The following is a 13,744-nucleotide window of genomic DNA, read 5'->3' as shown; positions in this document are numbered from 1 at the left end:
TGTTAAGTCAAACCGCGCAAAAATACACGGCCACGGGAAAGAAACACACACAAACATTACTCCCGCAGTAACTCATATGACCCATTCATGTGAATTAATAATTAAGTTGGAAGTCAGCGCTTGTCCAGTGTGTTTCCTTTCCGTGCCCGCGTTTTTCTCGCGCTGCTTAACTTCAGTTCCCATTGGAGCAGCATGCATCTATTGCCGCACCTTGCGTCGTCTTTCGTGGCTTGCCACATACGCTTGGCGTATCGTGCACGATCTCAATTGGTGCATGTCGACCACGTTATAGTAAATCATTGGTGAGTAGAGGGGTTTGCGATTTTGCGTAACACATATGTTGGTGTTTGCGGCAAATGTGTTCACATCTTCACTTTTAGAGGACCAATGGTGAGTGGTGGGCTTTGCCTTATTTTGCTGACACACACCTACACTGCGGGTTTTGCACACAGAGAAAAGGACAAATGGAATTCGCCGTAAAATGGAAAATTAATCATTTCAAGTTAACTAACTCTTTATCGGGCGCGAATAATCTAGCGATGGTTTCTGCTCTACTTTTTCCCAAACGAATTGTACCATATGTGGGAACCCCCCAAACAATTATTATTCCTTGCAAAAGCATCTTATCTGAAAAACGAGTGGGACACAAGACATGTCCCACATTCCACTTGAGGTCACGAGCCAAGGTGGGACACACGCTGTCCCTCGGCCCATATAGGGCTTCAGCTTGTCAGTCTGTGACATGATTATAGCTGCACGTGAAGGGACTGAAAGTATGTAACGCAAAGAGGCACTTGCCAGACTCTACAAATAAGCTTTGACTGTTTTTCCTGCGAAGTTTTCTACCACCATCAGCACCTTTTGCGCGTAGTCGTGACGCATGCGGTGAACCCCTTGCCCTCGTGCAACACGCTCGTGCAATATAACTCTTGCAACACGCTTGTTGTTTCAGCCTTTTGCTTGTTTCAGTCTTTCGGTGATCGATGGAAGCATAAAATATGAAAGAGACTAGCTAAATTTAAAAAAAAAACTCTTTTGAAGCAAATGGTTTCTTTAAAGTAAACAACGAATCCGATTTATGCATTTCATGGCACATCTCCTCAAGGCTGAGTCGCACCGGCATGCGCCACCTACCCAGCCCGCGCGGATCAGGCCATCGGCTTTGGCGCCGTTCGAATAGCGGCAGTTCCGGAATGTACTCTATACACACTTTAAGTAGTTGACCTTAAAGACCCCAGAACGGTCGGCTCTGAAAGTCCTTCTTCAATAAGCTAAATTTGTCGCACGAAGAATACCTGCCTTAAAGTGCGCGTATCCCGTGCTCCTCAAGATACAGTCGACAGAGCCACGGTTCTCTCGGTGCACGATTGGGTGCCTCGATGTTGTCGATTGTCCCACGAAAAAAAAAAAGCACTGCAGGTCCCAAAAACACTCCTTGTAAATCAAACGGGCAACTTTGTCTAGGAAAAAAAGAACAGTCGTTTACTTGCTACACTGAAGACACACATGATCCGGTGGAATGGTCGCGACATCCTGTACAACTCACATAAAAAATAATCATGCAGTAATTTATTCCGAAGCCGCTCCCTGTTTCAGACATTCACCGAAAATTATAAAATGATATCCTTTCAAAGCAATACGATGTACTTCATAAAAACTGTCTGTAGGTATTCTATATCACGCGGTGCTGCCATTATGTCTCATGAGCATGTCGCTTGCTGCATCTCACCGTACAAACAAGTCTAGAAGCTGTAAGCCTGTGACAGTTACGTTTGGTACTCTGAACCTTGTAAGAGTTGCACATGTGCTCCTCCAGTGTAATGAAAACAGGGAACATATAATGAAAAGAGGGAACATGTCTAGTGAAAAGAGTGAACATATAATGGTTCCCAATGAGCTGCTCATGCCTTTCATTTCAGGAGGACACATCAACGCCCTTTACTCAAGCAGAAGACACTTGCGTTCTGATGTGATAGATGGCGCAAACGGGATTCTCTTCTAAGAGACATCGTGGTTTATACGAGCACGCGTAACTGGTATTATATAGATTAAAGCGTTTCACTCGCCTCGGTTATTTCGCAACTTTACTGGTAGGTATACAGAAAAAGAACTAAAAATCTTTGGGTTAGTGACCGTTTTGCAGCGGTACGAAACCACACAATGTACACTGAATGCACAATGCACCCACCTCGTTTAAATTCGACTCAGACGGCTGGAAACCTTACTGACAGCACAGGTGACGTGAGGTAAGAGTGGCACAAAGTATGCGTCACAGCTTTTGTATTAATTGTGTAAAAAGGTCGGGCGCACGAGAAAGGTGATCTTCTGGTATACGCTGCAATCCATGGTCAATTCAAGACGCTCAGAAAATGGTGACAAAACTGAACGAAAGAGGGCTTTACTACGAAGACAGCCCCCAACGGCACAAAGATTTACTAATGTTGAACGCATGAAATCACAGCTCAGGAGATCATCAAGACGGGCTCAGCGGGCGTGCTCGTAAAAACGCCTATTTGAAACCGAATCTACTGCATGAGAGTATAGAGAAGGTTATAAGAAAGAAAAAGAAGAATAATATAAACGAAATAGCCTAGAAGACCAAGTGAACGTACTAGAAGCTCGCTTTGCTGGCTGTACAAGCATTGAAAAATCTTTGTACATGTTAACTCCTGTGAATTACTCCTCTTAAACATTAAGCAATATTTAGTACAATACTATTGCCCAGAGAGATACGTCCATTTCAAAGCTGATAAATACCCTATTAAGTCAAACAGTACAAAAGCATATTTTCGCAAACAGTTCTTTATTTCATAATTTAAGTCATAGAAAGGTGTTATGATGCAACACTGAACTATGCGACCCTTCAAAACTTTTGCACACGGGGTTAGGACGAACAGGGAGAGCATAGTTTAGAGCAACCTAGAGATTGAAAATCCGGCGCATTAGACGGCAATTGTGATCCAATATTACAGCACGCAAAACCTTTAAGAAATGACACAGCACTCGAGGGCGTTGCACACAAAACTATCACGACACTAAGATATTACTTTACTCGATACACAGCTATTCCTAAAGGCGATCGGAAACACACTTTCGAAGACATCTTACAGTCTCGGAATTGAGGTGTCTAATACACATGTGCTTTTCCACTCATCGCTGATGTAATTGTGACAGTTCTTGTGGGTGTGTCCGTGAGTAGCAAGATGTCTCTTGTGCACGTGGACATGATTGGATGGCGCACCCACGTGTGGTGCTGTGGCCACCAGTCGAACACTTGCTCATGACGCGACAGTAGGAAAGAATATCAGCGGGCAGCACAGAAACCTCTGGCTGCTGTCAACTGCGGCCCGTGGCTTTTCAGCAGTTCACACACAGATCACTTGAGCCGCTTGAACATCGGTCGCCTGCTCTAATTACAGGTAGCGCAGAGGACACATTACACTCGCATGTAACAGCAGCACCAGGCAATCAGCAGCATCACGGCTATAATTTCCTCGCTGCATCAGTGTTATCTTCACCCGTGGTCGCCGGAACTTCAGCAGGCGCTCATATTTATCATAAACTGCCCACCTCCATAGCCATACAATCGGTACATCACCATCCTATTCTGTGGCGGTCAATTAATTAAGAAACTCCTGCACCACAATCAGGTGTACTGCGCTAGTAAACCGGACTGTTGGGCCAGTTGTTTGTACTTCATAGATTCGCGTTCAGGTGACTCTAAGATAGTGAAAAATGGCGTCATAACATCATGTTAAAAGTTAGCCATCTCTAGGTCGTGCCCCCATGTACTAAATGAAAGTTTCAACCAACGTATTGAAAGGCTTAGATCTGCTTCGTACGATAATCAACTGTTAGGAAGCCACGTCAGGAAGTTGCTACGATGGGTGAAGGGCGGCAAGCCATCATGGGATTTAGACGGCCGTAACAAGGAAAGGAAAACGGTCACAATCCCTTATGCTCATTGTTTTTCGCATGGTGTGAAGTAGGTAGGGGCTAGATACCGCGTAAATGTTGCCTTGTCCGCCTCCATTAGCGTGTGTAAGAAAATTCAGGATAAAATACGCGGAAAAGAGGATGATAACATTCGTAAAGTCCGGCACAGAAAGCAACATGTGCCATGTAAAATAGGTGCGGTTTATTCAATTCCTTTGACATGCGGCGCGTGTTACATCGGACAAACGGGCAGATTTGTCAACATTAGGTTAAAAGAACACGAGAATCCATTAAACACAAAAGGGTATGCTCAGTTGGCTTCTCATGTGGACAGGTGCGGGTGTGAACTGATATTCAGTGAGGTTAACATTTTAAAGGAACATAAGAACCAGTTTGTTAGAGAGTTAAATGAGGCATATTACATTAGGAAACAAAAGAGGCCTTGTATCAGTGAACCATCGGTGACGTTATATGTCCGTCAGTTTGAATTTTTAGACCAGCATGGGTAACTTTGATGTATTTTGTTGTTCGGCTCGCCTCGCTTGCTTTTATCCGTACGCAAGCTCTATGCGTTCTCGCAGATTGCGCATGCGGGGAACATAGGGGGTTGATCATATAAGTGTTGTTTCTACAATAAAGTGTTTAGTTGGAAGTGTCAGCGCTGTGTTTCCGTTTCGCTTCTTTTCTCTGTCCGTGTGTGTGGCTGCGCTGCCGGTTAATATTAGGTACTGCGCTAAACCTCGGATTTTATTGCAATGACTAGGTTACCTGCACGATTAAAACTACAATGTTTTGCTTTGTAGGTGTACATTCTGGTTAGGAGCCTTGTAGCATCACAAACTGAGAGACACGGTCCGCCGCGGTGTTGTAGCGGTTACGGTGCTCGGCTGCTGACCCGAAGGTCGCGGGTTCGATCCCGGCCGCGGCGGTCGCATTTCGATGGAGGCGAAATGGTAGAGGCCCGTGTACTTAGATTTAGGTGGACGTTGAAGAACACCAGATCGTCGACATTTCCGGAGCCCTCCACTACGGCGTCTCTTATAATCATATCTTGGTTTTGGGACGTAAAAACCCAGATGTTATTATTATTATTATTACACTAAGAGACACGTTCCCTTTCGCCCAAACGAATGTTCAAAAATTGTCATTTACAATGAATTTAAACTTCTCGAAAGAAAAGAAATGTGTGTCGTTTAATAAAAAGATCTCCGACGCCATACAATCATAACCCGAACCTGCTTAAAACTTTGTAAATCAGTTCGGATGAATCCCTCAAGGTGGAGGAAATGTATGTATGTATGCATGTATGTATGTATGTATAGGTAGGCATGACAACCACCCGTATCTAGCACAAAGTAACATCGATATCTGTACGAATTTGTCAGAACGAAAGCTTCTCTAGATGAAGAAAAATTATTGCTCCGGCATGGAACCCAGGAATCTCTACGGGGAAATCGGTATGGACTTCTTCGTAGCTTTGTGCTTAAAATTTTGTTGCACAAGACGCGGGGTAGTGATGAGACATCTTTCATGGACCTTTAAATGATCCTGATGCGTACATGGCCTCTGCGGCTTGCTATTCTGGTGTATTCGAGAGCATCCTTCTATTTAACTCTGTTCATAACTTGGACATCCGTTTGGTCACAGGATCACTGAATGCCGCTACAAAGTCCCTGTAACGAATTAAAGGAGTGGTCACTCTCCAACCACAATCGTCAGAGGGCAGTGCCACTGATTTTCCATAGAAGCATTGTAAATGAGCACAGGCACGTCATTCAACCGCGATGTATATTATCATCAGAGCGAGCAAGCTCTGATGAGAAAGTATTGCGCCCCATAGTGAAAAGTGTCAAATGCCTCAACACTTCCAAATGTTCTAATGGCTCAAGCGAAGTCGTTGCCGCCGTTTTTTGTAACAGCTCATTGAAGTGACGCATTGGCGAAAAGAACAATTCATGCGGTTGAAACATCTAGACGTTCACTTTCTACATTCGAAATCAAAACCTCATTATCCAGAATTTTTCATAAGTTGGTCGCACGCCAAATTAGCTTATGCAGGCATGGGTACCTTGTTTTCGGAATCAGGCACCCTGCATGTTGAGAGAAATACCTTCACGGCGCAAGCATGTGCAGCTGTGACAATTGTGAAAGAAAGCAGGAAAATCAAATAAACTTCTGAGCCACATATACAGATTATTTACGCTTCTTTATTTCAGTGATATTAACACAAAGACAAAATAATTTTGCAATTAGAAGCATGGACTCACTACTGCGCACTGCATATGCACCAGACCAGCGTGTTATAATATGCTGGGTAGCCATACAAGAAGGCATTGGGTGACTGTGAATGCCTGGGAAGAAAATTGATAAACCTATATAAGGTAAAAATAGCAAATCGGCAGCAGTCGTGGGCTACCGAATCCCCCAACAAGACACATGCATTAAAGCACAATTAGATAGCCGGCTGATTCTAGCAAAGGCTTGGTGCGCTGATGTTATCTTTTGCCGCTTGAGAATATCACCTTAAAAACCGCGTACATAATTATTTGCAGAGCGATGAAAAACCACCCGTTCATGGTAAGGACGGCGGAACGCTGTCCGTGCGCCACGTTTTCTTGAAGAGCCGTGAAGCAGAAGCAGAAAAAAATATATTATCCTGAAGCTTAGGAAGTAATTGTTTATCTACATTGTATTACTTTTATTAGGCACAAAATGACCCACTTATGGAGGTAGTCAGCTCTAGCATATTTAAGCGGTATGCCCATATAGTGCAGCTGATCTGTCAAAGTACCGTTGTATGGCCTCTCTTTTAACAGGCTATGGCTATCAGAGTTTGTTATTATGCATGCCTCTTGTCTTTGCATTCCAGAGCCCGACATATGTATTATTACAATACTTTCACAGTAATAAGAGTAATATTACTCAGCTTATGATGGTTCGGACCGTAAGGTTCGTATACGCGTATGTAGCACGCCTCTTATGTCCTTGTCATGATTTTGCTGCAGTTATGTTTCCAGTACTGCTAATGCGCCTCATTTTTTGGCTTGTCTAGAGCCATTTTCAGGAATATTTTCTGTTATGAGCCATTTTCAGGAATATTTTCTGTTATTTACAGCTTCTACATGTGTTAGGTGTTATTTGGCCAGATCACAACATGCCGCCAAACAAAGACATGCTTCCCTTGTGGCGTTGTGTCCACATAGAGGGCAGAACTTGTGTTTGCCTCTTCTTTGAACTATGAACTATCGGTGAAGTAATTGATAAGATACAATGTGCATTGAATGAATTTACCCTTCCTCAGTCAATGTATTGGCACTTCACTTCAGTGGACTGTGTATTTTTCAGGTCGCTATTTTAGTTACGGCGCAACAATGAAAACGAATACAATCAAAAACAATTTGGGCATTCTTGCTGAGCCTAGGATTCAATTATTTTTATGCGAAAAAATGCAACACGACTGACTGCATCATGAAGATATATTTCATAACACGCTCACCACGACTATTGACTCAAGCATGCCCAAATCAGCTTCATTTTTGGGAATATATTATTCAATGCTTTGGAATTATAGAGCGTACATTTGACAAAGTTGCAGAGAGTCGACACTAATTCAGGCTTTAATAAGTTATTTATCATCAGCATTATACATTTTTCAGTGAGGCTTTCGAACACAGCAAAATTTACACGGCGGAGGCCTCACTGTGTTTTAGCACCAGTCGGGTTGCTCGTTTGCGTGATACGTGGCTCGTTTGCGTTTAGTATAGAAATGCTTGATCGCTTGTCACTAGAGCTGCCAATGTCGGTAGTGGTTATCCTGCACAACGTCATGCTTCCTGAGTCAGGGCGTCCACGGTTGTTTCTCAGAGTTGCTCTCTTCCAGCCAGTCCGCAGGTCGATAAACCGTGGATGTTGACGGCCTCGATAACGTCGCTGCCACTGTGTCCTCCGGACAACCAATAACTCAGCAAAAAATGCGAATAGGGATATTAAGCAGCCGGAAAAGTAGAGAAGGGCATAGTCCGTGTATGGGATGTCGAAATAAACGGGGTTACTGTTGTGATGCCGCGGAAGATGCTTTTTCATAGCCTCCAACATGAGTCCTGACTCCTCTAGCGCCAGGAGTAGCCGCCGGTGCTGATACCTGCGATGAGCAAACGAAGTCAAACGTGAGGAAATGGCAGAAGGTGGTTCTCTGCGGTTATCTTCAGCTCTTATTTTCTTCGTCTGTTTTCATTTAATTACTCGTAGTCCTCACTTTAAGAATTTGCAAATTATTCAGAAATTGCCTCTGGAGTGACCCATAACTGTTTCATCCTGCTCGGCTCTCATAAAAGCTGCATAAATTGCAGAACTCATAGTGCAGTTGAAAATTTTGAAAGAATTGCTTTTAAATTATATCGCACTCGGCAAGCGATGGAATTTTCTAGCATATTTTGTCCAAAGGCCACATGTACCGGACTGATTCTGAACATCATGCTATGTCTAAAATTCACTTTGCCGGGGCAGAAGAAAGCCAGTTGTTTTTAGTTCGAATGTTATGAAAAGCGTTTCTAAGAAAAGAATAGTAAGCAAGGCAGGAATAAATTTTTAGCATAAGGCAACACGGGCTTGTCCAAGTTTCGATAAACCCGTAAGTGTCTGCTCGGAATTTATCGCATAGAGATGTCAGGCCAAAACTGAAATTATAGCTGGATACAGTTTGCAAATTGCAATGTGAAAAATAAGGCAGCTACCGAAAAAGCTGCAAATCAGGATTCCGTTATGCAAGTTTATGATTCCGTTATGGATTTTGATAGCTTGAGGTATTCTAGACATCCTTTTCGCCACTTTAAAGGGACCCGCTAACACTTTTCCTGACCTCATTATTTTACAGTTTTTACTTTCGAGTTGCGTAAACTGGAGGCTGGAGAGATTAGTGCAGCAAGAACGGCAGCGGTAGGGGCACGCAGTCCGAAGTTATTCAGCCTAGAACACTCAAAATACAATAAAATGGAGGCCTACCCTCAACTCGATTCTCGCGGGGTCACCTGACCACGTTTCACTCGCCCTGTGACGTCTGATGGCGCCCCAATGAAATGAACTGAAAGATCCTACGTACGGGAAGCATGCATACAATGTTGGCCGTTCTTTCCAACGTATTGATGACGCCGTTGCGATAGTAACAAACAATGTGGTGTATTAAGAGTGAACTGCGCGTCCGAAACGAGGCAGATCGTGAACGCCGCTATCATGTTTTCTAGTTTTAGTCGTGTTTCTTGTCGCGACGGCGTCTATATCAACGCTCTTACATTTTTTTCCCTTCAGTTTCTACAAACAACGGCGCCTGGAGCGTCCCGAGCGCGTTTCCCTCCAGCGCCGTGGCGTTCGGCGCATTCTTTGCCGGGCGCTGCAGTTTTAAAGCTAAGGTCGTCTGTCTAGTTGGTGTTCAGTGTAAAAAGCATGCTGAAGAAAAACTAAACCCAACAATTACCCCTTTTGTGATGCAACGCCGCTATTACTTCTAACGTTACATTTATCCAATCATAGGCCAGCGCTCATCTTCGTCATTTCCGCCCGCAATAGTTCTAGCGAGCGCCACTACGCGTTGATGCGGTCAGCAGCGATGAAAAAAAGTGTTGGAGGGCCCCTTTAAGTGATTAACAATAATGGCGCAAAACGGTATGATACATTCAAGCACACTTGTGGGCTACTGCAGCGGAAAAAAAAAAGTAAATGTACAGAGGGTAGAATATCTCAGCACGTAAGCACATAGAGAAATATATTCACATGCACGATTAGAGAGGTTGATAGCACAGAAAATTAACAAATATTATGCAGAAAAACTGAACTTGCTCCAAGTGCGAAGTTAACTAGATAGTGGGAAGCACACGGTGATCGATAGGCTTTTAAGTTGAATCCTATAATCTATATACATATGTTTGTGCGTTCGTGTGTGTGTGTGTCTGTGTGTCTGTTTGTGCTATTTTTCAAATTACAGATTGCAATAGGCTCTCGCCTAATGAAGACCTAATACTTGTTAAAACATGTGAAAGCTCTTGTAGCCATTGCTTAAGGAATGCGATAAATGCTTCCCATTGCAGTTGAACACACAAAAAAGAAGATACACCAAACGAGAATTTCTGTCGCCACCAGCATACCTTAGAGGGAATCTTCGGTGGGTGGGTAAGACAAACAGACTTGTCATCAGGCGATCTTCTCCCATTACAAGGCCCTGTAGCAAACTTTTACCGTTCTGAGACACCCCGCAGAAATGTAAGAGAGCGTGGGTACCGCTCTGAGCTCTAGTGAAGCAGCCAGTGGAAACATTTTGAATCAGGCATTCGTTACCGCATATTTTCTTCGCTGCGTGTAGTGGTTTCACTCCAGACACCTTATCGCTAAACGTTTCAACCAGCTTGGCTACAGTGCTGTACATACAGGGCCGTATGGCACCAGCATCGACTCTTGCGGTGAGCTCCGTTATACTTTTTATTTCAGTGGAGTACGGTGGCATGCTCTTAGACGCAGTCATCATTGTCTGCGTGAACTGGATTAAGAAGAACATGGCGAAAGTCCAAGCAGCCATCATTACTCTCACTGCTGATGATCTTGTTTTCGATGGCTCTGGTGAACACCTGCCTGTGTGTGTGGCCACGAAGAAAAACGTCCAAGCCAGAACATCCGGTCCTCGTTTGTGCCTTACGCGAGCTCGGATGTGAAGTGCGAAAAGGAACGCCATTGGTATGGGTACCAAGATCAAAGATGTTTTGAGGAAAGACAGCCATGTTGAAGCGAATGATGGTCTCAATGGCTTACCTCGACGAGTAAAGAAACAGATCGACGACAGCATGGGGCTGGCGTAAGCATAGTACGCACTAGGGTGTGCGATTGTCGATGGGCTGAGAATAACGTCGACGCGTCTGTCTAGCAGGAGGGAGTCGCTCTTACCTTCGTTGCACTTTTCGACCAGAGTGTTGTTTAGACTTGCGTAAGCCTGCTTGATAAAGGTCAATACTGGAACGCCATTTTGAAAGCAGGAGTCCAGAGTGGCAAAAGCTATGCGCTCATTCTTTGGATATCTTCCGGTAGTACTTGGTAGGCGTTCCACGAGGGGTTGCTTGTCTGTAGAGGCTCGTATTAGACGTTCTCGACAGTTTCTGTATCCATCAAGAGGTACGTTAATTTCTTCATTGCTGACTACTATTACGTTGCATACATGTTCAGGAAATTGTTCAAATATGCCTTGTTGTCGTTGTGCTTCAAATATCCATTGAATGTTTGGGTAGTGCTTATCAAAGTGAGGAATTAGCTTTCTGGTTATGTACGTGGAGTGAGGCTTCGGGAATTGAATGGCAACAAACCCAGGCCTTGGAAAACCGGCTTCGCTTTGCGTGATGTACGTGGTAAGGTTAGCGATGCAGCCGTTCTTCTTCAAGCAGTTCCAGGTGGTTATATGGACGGTACTATTTTTTATGTAGTCCGGCAATAGGGCAGCGTGCTCGTCAAAGCCAAGCACGGCAACAGGAGATGACCAATCGGACACAGCCTTTAAAATTTTGAAAGAAAGAGGACTAGTCTGCACTGCAACGTAGCAAGTGCATATAATGACAACAAATAAACATGAATTAGCCAAAATCATAATTGCAGGCACTTCAACACTATCAAGAGATAGGTACAGCGTTCTAAGATTCTAGTATTGTAGTGAGAACCTTGGAGAACACCATCATTATAGGCCATGCTTGAAGGTTTCCCAGGACACATCAGTTGAACTGTTATACCACATTTTGAGCTAATAATGGAGACAGATGACAATCTATTTTGTTTTGTATATCTCATAGAAGTGCATCAGCGTAAAAAGGTAAATATTCCAGACACTTCTTCCTGCACTCAAACTTTGCTGCACTCAAACTTATAGGCTGATTTCTGGAAGTTATCTTCAAGGGTCGACCATTCCACGGGTTCTCAAGTATCGGGTGCTGCGAATTAGTATATCGCACGTAGCTAATATAGGTTGTGAAACGAAGTGGTGCCATAGGTGTTTTTCTTTCTGATTACCTTAGCCATTGAAATTTTACCTGTTCATGGCATTTCAGTAAAATGCTGAGTTAGTAATATTCGACGCAGGTTGCCATTCCTACACGCATTGATTCTCCGCGCGAGAATTGAAGCAAGAGTAATGCTGTTTGTTGTGTCAGGTGATCTTGCTGCAGCTGTCCGCAATGATTGGGCCTGAAGGTGGGGGAGAAGACAAAGGCAGAGTCGAATCGTGTGGGTTTAGACGCCTTGGAATATTACAACATTTAGAAGAATCTCATGAGGTCCAGTAGTACTGAGCGTTGTTACGTCCAAGATGTCATCCAAGATCCGCCACAAGATGTCATCCAAGATACACCTGACCAGCGAATGCAGGAGCCTGCTCTCCAAAGTTGTACGGTCGTCAAGCAGAATGCATACCCAAACCCTGGAAAATTCATAGAATTTAAAAGTGCACGATGTCTCTAGGCTGTGTCATGGTTTCCAGCGGCTTCGTGGCGACTGCCGCAGTGCAGACATAAGAACCTTGCCCATTTGGGGCCATCGATTTTTGTATATCCGTATGCACAGTAACCGACATTTCTTTCTTTACATTCTGCATGCTTTCTAAAAACGTGAGGACTCAGAGCCTGGATGAGGCAAAAGCACCATGCGTTCTTTTTCGTCACCTTCGCACGCCACTAAGGTATAGTTAGAAGATTGTCAGAATATCTTTTTTTTTCTTCAAATATACCGCCTTTGTTATGGGCACGTGCAGTTTTTTTTTTTTTTCATTTCATGTTCAGCTCATGCAGCAAAGCCTTGGATAGCGCATGAATCGACTGGACCCCACGAACTTCACTGTACAGCGCTTCAGCGCGCTTTCTAGGTTGAGCGAAAAGAACGAAGGTGAGCTGCCTACTAATTACTGTACAAGCCCTTCATTAAGAAAGGTTCTGAAGGACGAATTACATCAGCTTCAAAATTATGCGCTATGGGCACATTCCTAGCGTCTTGCTGGGTAAAATGATAGGATGGTGTCTAGCGAAGCATATTTTGCCGATGTTGGTTAACTTTCTCCATCGTTGAAATTGTTTCGCTAACAACGAGCCGTTGCAAACTATTCTACTCTACTTCAATGCATTGTGTAGCACCAGAGACGAGCGCACTGGTGTTTCCATAACCAGGAGAGTACACTGCAAACCGTTTCACACCCTTATAGGTGTATTTGCGATAAAACACCTATCGTACACCCTTTCTTTCTGTCAATATTATCCGAAAGGGTGTAATGTCTTCTTTGCACACCCTTCGCACACCCTTTTATCATTTTTGGGTGTACAATGGGTGTATGTTCTGTTAAACACCCATGGGTGTTCTTTGGATTTTACACCTATGGGTCAATTCACGCAGTGAATTGACCCGTACGTGTAAACAGGTATCGTTGTACTGCTGAATGCAATTAACTGAGACATTGAAAACCACGGGCAACGCCTCCTGAAACCACGGGTCACCACCCTGTTCGACAGAGCGTCTTGGCACAGGATACTGTTTCACGAGGCACCTGAGTGTGAAGCTACCTGCTCGTGAATCAGTAAGGGTTCACCTTGGTCTGCTAAGCTTGCCACTCAATTTTCATTCTTTTAGTTGTGCATCACAAGTCTGCTGTAATTGCAAAGACGCATGTATTTCGCCTACTTTATTAGGCAAGTGGTAGTGAAAATAAAATATAGCATTGTCGTGCCTGAGGTTCTGAATGCAGTGAGTCAACTGATGTTACTTATTTTGAGCTCACATATATTTAACGCCTTTACATCCA

The sequence above is a fragment of the Rhipicephalus sanguineus genome, chromosome 7 (genome assembly GCF_013339695.2).
Source record: "Rhipicephalus sanguineus isolate Rsan-2018 chromosome 7, BIME_Rsan_1.4, whole genome shotgun sequence".
In the NCBI taxonomy this organism is placed as follows: Eukaryota; Metazoa; Arthropoda; class Arachnida; order Ixodida; family Ixodidae; genus Rhipicephalus; species Rhipicephalus sanguineus.
This window is presented reverse-complemented; position numbering follows the sequence as displayed.